The sequence below is a fragment of the Macaca nemestrina genome, chromosome 12 (assembly GCF_043159975.1).
Source record: "Macaca nemestrina isolate mMacNem1 chromosome 12, mMacNem.hap1, whole genome shotgun sequence".
NCBI classification, from domain to species: Eukaryota; Metazoa; Chordata; class Mammalia; order Primates; family Cercopithecidae; genus Macaca; species Macaca nemestrina.
The window spans coordinates 110,198,065-110,205,923 of NC_092136.1; the positions used below are offsets into that span (position 1 = coordinate 110,198,065).

General features: G+C 46.1%; 1 protein-coding gene across 4 annotated transcripts in view; it reads right to left on the reverse strand.

Moving 5' to 3' along the window:
• LOC105493642 (radixin) overlaps nucleotides 1-7,105 on the reverse strand; it is a 116,096-nt gene extending 108,991 nt beyond the window's left edge. For 3 of the 4 annotated variants that reach the window (XM_011761458.3, XM_011761457.3, XM_071075568.1), the window contains exon 1: nucleotides 6,968-7,105. The gene's annotated coding sequence lies outside the window, so the exon portion shown is untranslated. Of the gene's footprint in view, nucleotides 1-887; nucleotides 986-6,967 lie in introns of those variants that run through there. The other variant, XM_011761459.3, reaches the window with a different exon arrangement.
• Nucleotides 7,106-7,859: the final 754 nt, after the last annotated feature.

The following is a 7,859-nucleotide window of genomic DNA, read 5'->3' on the forward strand; positions in this document are numbered from 1 at the left end:
CGTGGTGACCTGCGTGGTGGTGCGCATCTGTAGTCCCAACCACTTGGGACACTGAGGCAGCTGAATCGCATGAACCCAGGAGGCAGAGGTTGCAATGAGCTGAGATCATGTCACTGCACTCCAGCCTGGGTGATAAAGTGAGACTCTGTCTCAAAAACAAAACAAGAGTCCTAATGTTGCATTCATGTATCCACATTATTCCATGTACTCGCCAGGACTTTTTCTTATAAACACAGCCACTCTGGTTATTAAAAGATTATCGGCCGGGCACAGTGGCTCACGCCTGTAATCCCAGCACTTCGGGAGGCCGAGGTGGTCGGATCACGAGGTCAGGAGATCGAGACCATACTGGCTAACACAGCGAAACCCTGTCTCTACTAAAAATACAAAAAATTAGCCGGGCATGGTGGCAGGTGTCTGTAGTCCCAGCTACTGGGGAGGCTGAGGCAGGACACTGGCGTGAACCCGGGAGGCGGAGCTTGCAGTGAGCCGAAATCCAGCCACTGCACTCCAGCCTGGGAGACAGCGAGACTCCATCTCAAAAAAAAAAAAAAAAGATTATCAATTTACAAAAACAACAGGAAGATTAAACAAAGAAGAAAAAAAAAAAGAAAGCAAGAAACATCATCCAGAACTCACATCACAGAAGACTGTACTCAAAACGCTGCTGCAATGAGTATTAATTCATTTATATACACTACTGTGACAACACTTAACAAGTAAGGTGTGGTGGCTCACGCCTGTAATCCCAGCACTTTGGGAGGCTGAGCCAGGAGGATCACTTGAGTCCAGGAGTTTAAGACCAGCCTGGGCAATATGGTGAGACCCCGTGTCTACAAAAAATGAAAAAGCCGGGAGCAGTGGCAAGCCCCTATAGTTCCAGTTACCTGGGAGGCTGAGGTGGAGGGATCACTTCAGCCTGGAAGGTCAAGGTCACAGTGAGCTTTAATCAAGCCACTACACTCTGGCCCGGGCAACAGAGACACTGTATCAAAAAGAAAAAAAAAGCACTTAACACACTTTATGAATACAATATGGCACATCTATATTCCCATTAGCATGAGAACTCCTCAGTATTTTACTCATCTTTCCATTCTCAAATGCAAAGAGTAGTGGCATATAATAACTGTCTGAATGTATGACTGACACCTTAAAGCAGTGGTCAGCAAACTTTTTCTGTAAAGGGCCAGTTAAGTAAACATTATAGACTTTGTAAGCCATACATACAGTCTCTGTTGAAACCATTCTACTGTTGTAGCAGGAAAGCAGTCATAGATAATATGTAAACAAGTAAGCTATGATGTGTTCAAATAAAACTTTATTTACAAAAGCAGGGAATAGGCTGGGTTTAGCCCATGGACCACAATTTGCCAAGTATTTTAACAGGAATCAACACTTTTCCTTTCATAATTTAACTGAAGTTGGTACCTAGAAAGATATGAGCTCACTACATATGACTATCTGTAACGGATCAATTTCGGATATGACTTTGGATGGGGGTAAAAAAGAACCAAAGACATGTAATATAGATGAATAATGAAAATAACGGGGCTGGGTGCGGTTGCTTGCACTTTAGGAGGCTGAGGCAGGAGGATCACCTGAGGTCAGAAGTCTGAGACTAGCCTGGGCAACACAGTGAAACCGTATCTCTAAAAACAATAAAAATCAGCCAAGCATGATGGTATGCACATGTAGTCTTAGCTACTCCAGAGGCTGAGGTGGGAGGACTGCCTGAACCGTAGAGTTCAAAGCCCTGGAGTTTGTGGCAGGGAGCTACGATCATGAGACCGCACTCTAGCAGCAGAGAGGTGACAGTGAGGGAGAGAAGCAGGGAGACAGGGAAAGAGGGAGGGACGGAGGCAGGAAGGAAAAAGAAAAAAGAAGTAAAGAATCTACTGGGAACAGAGTTGCAAGAAAGAGCAATTCCATTACCCTTGCCAGTTGACTGGTTAGATATGGAATGTGCCCCAATCCTGGCCAATGAGACTCAGAAGACATCTGCTTGGGGGTTTCTAGAAACAGTTCCTCTTACTCCTTTGGATATTGCTCTGTCTGGATGGGATGCAGCAGCCAGATTGGGACAAGGGGCTCACTGTAGGCTTGACCTCCCAGGCTCAAGTGATTCCCCCAACCTCAGCATGCTGAGTAGCTGGGACTACCGGTCCACAGCACTGCTCCTGGCTCCTTTGCAGCAGCCAAATTGATACGGGGAAGGGCAGTCTTAGTATGAAGTTAATGGGGAAAAATCACAGGGAAGAGAGTTGGAAAGAGGAGTTCTTGATGTCATTATTTAACCATTCTTGAACCTCTGGACTTTTAGCATGTAAGATAAATTCTGGCCAAGCATGGTGGCTCACACCTATAATCCCAGCACTTTGGGAGGCCAAAAGTCCAAGGCAGGAAGTCCCAGGTAGATGATCATTTGAGCCCAGGAATTAGAGACCAGCTTGAGCAACATAAGGATACCCCATCTCTACAAAAAGGTTTTTTTAAAAATTAGTTGTTGTCTGGGCACGATGGTTCACACCTGTAATCCCAGCACTCTGGGAGGGCCAAGGCGGGCAGATCACCTGAGGTCAAGAGTTTGAGACCAGCCTGGCCAAAATGGTAAAACTCTGTCTCTATTGAAAATAGAAAAATTAGCTGGGCCTGGTGGCTTGTGCCTTAAATCCCACCTACTACAGAAGGTGAGGCAGGAGAATCACTTAAACCTCGGAGGCGGAAGTTGCAGTGAGCTGAGATCACGCCACTGCATTCCAGCCTGGGCAACAGAGGGAGACCCTGTCTCGAAAAAAAAAAAAAAAAAAAAAAGCTGGGCACGGTGGCACACACCTCTGGTGGCAGCTACTAGGGAGGCTGAGGTGGGAGGAACTTAAAGGATCACTTGAGCCCAGGAGGTCAAGGCTGTAGTGAGCTGTAATAGCACCACTGCACGCCAGCTTGGGTAATGGAGGAAGACCCTGTTTTTAAAAAAAAAAAAATTAAGAAAAAAATGACATTAAATTTCCTCATTGTTTAAACCAATTGGAGAATTTTCTGTTATTTGATGCCAAAGCATCTAAAATGACCTAAGGCTCAAAACTGAAGAGTGCTCACTTCACAAATTTACCTGCAGTCAGTCCTAGTTGACTTAAACTTTTCACAAATAAATTTTTTAAAAAGCATTTAACGTCCTGAAAGCCATAGAGATTATCTACAACTCAGAAGAAAACAGTCCATTATCTCAGTTACTAATACTGAAGTTCATAGCTTTATAAATTCCATAATCTTAGAGAAAATAAACAGTGCAGTACCTGTTTCTTCAATTCTGTATCTAAAATATCCTTTCAACAGGATGTTTTTTCTAAGGAGTTGGCAAACTTTTTTCGTTAAGAGCAAGATGTGGATATTTCCCACATCAAATCATAAACCTTCTGTTTTTAAAAGACACCATTTCTCATTGTCAACTATATGCCATATGCTAGAAGAAAACAAATAGTAAACTTCATCTTCAATCATTAATCAAGAAAATCTGTACAAAACAAATCTGCACATATACACGCTTGGGAATTAGCATAGGGAATTCTATTGTGTGCTTTTATGCAAATGATGAAAACATGAGAAATATGATTTACTCAATGTTTAACACAAGTTAATAAGCACCCTTTCAATGTCTGTTACAATGTAACCCTATTTTAACAAGACTTTAAAATCACAAATAAGGGATACAAAGTATATGTTTATCCCTGCATACCTACTGGCATTTTCCGTAAACAAGGAATTGCCAACAGCAGCTACCTATGGAAAACAGGACTGGGATAGGGGCTGGGGTGTTCTAGGGAGTAAGGAGAACTTTGATCTTTTCCTTCACATTTTTCTGGGTTTTTAAACTTTGCCAAAAAATATATGACTTTTATAGTTTTTTTAAAAAATGGCTTAAACTACACATTCAATATAAATATTAAGATATATACCAGAAACTTAAATAGGAAAAGCAGGATTTCTCTAAAATAGGCTAGAAATTCAGGAACTCTCTGGGGCCAGACTGGACACTTCTACCACCAAAGAAGTGTGCACAACCTGGCTGCAACAATCAAGGAAGTTACCAGAACAGCCTTAACTGGATCAGTAACGCCATGAGACTTACAATGAGGGTGGAGTCCATAGCAACCCAATCCAGCTCCACTGAATCTTGTACCCCAGGGGCAGTATCAGTTAAGTACCACCTGCCAGCTCGTGGTCTGCAGGAAGGTCCCTGACACCCAAGAGTGACTTGGTTGACTTCCCAGATTCACAGAAGTAACATGAAATTATATTTAGCTACACCTTACAGATAAACTCCACTAGCATGGCTCAGTCTTCACAACCTCAATAAAACATATTTTTTTAGACTTTGGTCTACAGGAAATACTGGTTAAAATTTGACCCCGTTTTTAAACATTAGTAGCATAAATTAAAATGCATTAAATTAAAAATGGATGAAAAAACAAGATTCTCACCATTATTCACCATTTCAGACTCTAGTATATCAGATCACACAGAGTAGGTTAAAAGATTGAGAACTGCAAGCAAAATAAAAACACATAAAGAGTTTCACTTCAACAGCCTGCCAAAGATAAAAAATGAACAATAAAATCCAATTCTGGCCGGCGCAGTGGCTCATGCCTGTGATCCCAGCACTTTGGGAGGCCGAGGCAGGCAGAACACCTGAGGTCCAGGAGTTCCAGACCAGCCTGGTCAACATGGCAAAACCCCGTCTCTACTAAAAATGCAAAAATTAGCTGGGCATGGTGGTGCCCGCCTGTACTCCCAGCTACTCAGGAGGCTGAGGCACGAGAATCACTTGAACCCGGGAGGCGGAGGTGCAGTGAGCTGAGATCACGCCACTGCATACCACCCTGGGCAACAGCAAGATGGGCTGACAGGACAACTGGATTAAAATAAGCATCAGTTTCATTAAAAAGGACTAATTTGAAGATAAATCTTTTGACTGCAGCTCTTTAGAGAATCTAAAGTGAACTTGATGGACAGTGGAAGAAATCACAACATGGAATTCCTTGAGTAAAAATGTACTGACTCCAAAAAAAAAAAAAATCCAATTCTTCTCTTGGGAATAGTAAACCAATAAACAAAAAACAACGCGTTCCCCATCCCAGAGACTAATGAGACTCAGCAAGGGAGGGAAAGAACAGCAAAGTCTGTCATTTCTTAGCATTAAAAGAAAAGTAATTAAATTGAGTTTCAGTTAATTAATCAAAATTTCCAAAAAAAAAAAAAAAGACTCAACGTATTTTCCCTACACCCAAATTACATCTATTCTACAACTACTTCTGAGCCCCTCCTACATACTCTTCCATGTGTGTGGATACAGGAGTGAACAAAACATTGTATGTGTTTCCTAAGGTCAAGAACTCAACGTTATTTCAGTGCCATAATCAAATTCTGTCTCATTTAAATAAAACTGTAAAGAATGCCAATGTCTATTCATTCCTTACTAATACACCAACTGTTTATTAAATTCCATCATATATAAAAAAGCGATTAAGCAAAGAAAGTCATTGCAATCCTCTTTACAGCATACGATTAACTTCAAAAGGAGTGTTTTACATGTTGCTGTATTTGAAGTAAAGTATTGTTAGTCTCTGGAAGATAAAGTACACTGGGGAAAGCAAAGGAATTCTGAAAATAAAAAACTGCAATCCTGAATATTAGTCTCCTTTCTCAAATCCAGTGATGCTGTTTTGGCAAATGGATCAAGCCATTATTTATCCAGCAACATGAACGGGGTAATTGTTCCTTCTTAGCTCCATCAGTCATATAAAAGAGTATTTAGTGGTCCAAAAAAAAAAAAAAAAAAGAAGTATGCTCCGTAAACAATAGATTGCAATGTCTATGTCAAAGTACTCGTTTATCAAATAAACCCTTATCATCTTAGGCTTTTATATTTACATCCTGCCAGTGTTAGTGCCACAAGACTGCCATCGAGCTCCTCAGCAACGTGTCTTCCACCAAAATCTCAACTGGATTTTAAAATATATTTTTATGAAGTTGATTTTTAACACACCTCCAACCTAATAATTACTCTTTAAGAAAAAAAAAAAAAAAACACCAAATATTGGGAATGTTTGAAGAAACGTGACATCTGTTTAGGAAGTGATGTAGTCTGTTTAAACTGAAGAAAAAAAAAAAATGCACTGCCCCCTTTCAAACTTAGTCCGGGAATTGAGCTTAGAATCCTTTAAAGGAAAAGAGGGCTATCATGAACTGAACTTGTCTGGTGGGGTCTGAGACGCTAAAACTGAGCGGCCTCAAGGGCCCGAGAAAGTTAGGGGCTCCAAGCTGCAACAGCAGCAGGGAGAGCTGTGCACGGGAACCGCGGCCCTGGCCTGGCGGATGCTGGCGGTGGGAGCGGCTGGTGCCCCAAACCCTGTCATGCAACATCCCCTTTGCCACTGGGGCGGAACGCACGCTGTCTAGTAATTCAACACCCCTCCTTTCAAACCGGAGGCCGGGGGACAAGTTCTAATAAATGCAAAATCGAATTCTACCTACGATGAATATCTGGATTTGCAAACAACCCTTGGGACGACGCCAGCCCGGGCCCGGGGCCCAGTCCAGGCAGCGGTAGCCCACCGTCCCCAGGGCGCGGGGGTCCGAGGCCGGCGCTGAAGGCAGACCCCGCGCCCCGAGGAGAGGAGAATCGCGCGGCGGGAAGGGTCGACTTTGGCCCGGCAGGCACGTTCGGGCCGCGGCTCAGCCACGACTCGGGCAGGGCCTCGCGGCCCCCGCCAGCCCAGATAGGAGCCTGGCCGGCCGGGCCATTACCACGGTGGCGCCTCGACCGAGGGGCGCGAGCGGAGGCGCGCCCAGACCCTGGCGGCGGCGCCACGGCCGGGCAGCGCGGGCCCCGCAACTTCTCGCCGCCACCTCAGCGTCTCCGGAGGAACCGGGAGCGGGGAGTGGGGGAAGGGAGGGCGCCGCGGCTTACCCGGAGAGCGGGCGACTTCTGCCCGCCGGCGTGTGGCTGGGGCGCTGCGCGGCGGCGCGGCTGCGGCAGGGAGGGAGAGGCGGTGGTGCGAGTGCTGGGCCGCGGGAGACGACAGGCGCCGCCGCCACCGCAGACAGCTCCGCAATATGGCCGCTCGGCGCCTCCTCGGGGAAAAGGCGGGGCTGCCCGGCGCCCCCCGCCTCCCTCTGCCGGCCGGCCGGCCTGCCTCGCGCCGCAGCCTGAGCGCCAACGCCGCCGCCGGGGGCCGCCCGCGCCCCGCCCCTCCCGCGGGCTCGCAGGCCTGGCTCCGGGCGTGGCCGGGGGTCGCGGTCTAGGGCCGGCCAACGCGAGGGGGGAGGCTGCGGGCTCGGGAGCCCCCAGGGAAAGAGGACGAACGCGCCGGAGGGTCGAGCCCTTCTGGAGAGCGCTGGGCTCGAGCGAAGCCTGCGGTCGAGGGAAGCGGAGCCGCCCAGCCCAAAGCTCGGAGTGTGCCCGCCGCCTCCCCAACGAGTGGAAACTTGAAACTCCCGCTGGTGCCAGCAAACTCACTGAGGGCGTTGCCGTCGCCCCCAGAGGAGGAATTCTTCCCAGAGGGAGCCGGGGACCAAATGGAGCGTGAGACTTGGCTGTTAGGTTTGAAGATCCTGGACTGGGAGAGAGAAAAGGGCCTACCTGAGCGGAATTTAGATTTGCAACAAAGAACGTTTACATTATTTTGGCAGGTTTTAACCAACTAGAAAAACTTAATTTTTCAGCGACAATTTTAAAACTTCACCAAAACTTCAATGGATAAGACCCCAAATCAGGAGTGCAAATTTTAATCCAAGCAAGGATGTGTGATAATTTTTTATTACCAACGATATGCTTTGGCAGTTGGAAGGAGTGGGTTAGC